Source organism: Phytophthora infestans, genomic scaffold, assembly GCF_000142945.1.
Source record: "Phytophthora infestans T30-4 supercont1.4 genomic scaffold, whole genome shotgun sequence".
In the NCBI taxonomy this organism is placed as follows: domain Eukaryota; phylum Oomycota; class Peronosporomycetes; order Peronosporales; family Peronosporaceae; genus Phytophthora; species Phytophthora infestans.
In genome coordinates this window covers 1,022,619-1,023,656 of record NW_003303755.1, presented here as the reverse complement: position 1 = coordinate 1,023,656, position 1,038 = coordinate 1,022,619, and positions in this window count along the sequence as shown.

Here is a 1,038-nt window from a genome sequence, read left to right as displayed (position 1 = left end):
TCTTACCCCGCACAAAGCGATCCAAAAAAAAATTAGGGCAAAATCCATAATTTAAAAATATTCAATTATAGACGGAGCGCACTATTTAGGCTGTGTTCGGTTCTTGAATAAGAGCGTGCGCGACTGAATCAAGAGCATCTCTAACGATGATCCCTAACGCCGGTTTTATCCTAGAAGTAGTGCCGTTACGGATTAAATAGTAAGATGAATGTTTATAGCAAGCCTGTGAAGCACAATTGATGAATATATCCCGGCGGTACATCGTTAAAAGGCATATTTCAAGTAATTAACAGTCACAGCTCAGGTATTCGTGCCTGGTGGGTCCGCCGCTGGTATGTTTAGAAGTGTGCTTCAAACTGGTCCCACGTGTCGAAGGTTTTGCCAAAAGAAATCACGTTGCCACACTCAACTTTGTAGAATACCCGTCTTGCCACATATAAAGCCATCAAGTGACTTCATTTGGATATCAGCCTACCAGGTCCCTGTTGCAAACCAAGTTGCACGATCGGTCAATATCTATACAGAGTACTATGACTCTGCTAAAACTAGCGCTAACAGTAGCATTTTGATATTTGCTTACCGAAATCTTTCATGGTGGCTACCATGGAATTTGTTTACCGATATATCGATTTCAAAACTTTCATCGAATGTTTTGTGTTCTTATAGGACTGCTTACTTTCTACCTAGAATACTGGACTTGCATTCAGCAAAAAAATACGACGTACCGGTATTTATTTGTTACTTAAAGTACATGTCACGTACTGGTACGGTAATTAATTATCAATCCGATGGTCAAGACGGTGAGCAGCAGTGGCCAACTCGTGGCCGCGTTCGGTGTTGGCGTGGCGGCTGCAATTGCGGCGCAGTATGTGTGCCAAGTTGCACTAAAGCGGAAGCCATGTGCGTCGAAATCGGTCGTTTCGACTGCACGGGGAACGGATGCTGCTGCACAGGAACTGCTGGAGGAGCAGTTGTCTCGAATCTCCTCCTTTTTTGGGCCGGAGGGATTCGCTAGGGTTAAGAACGCGTTTGTGGTGG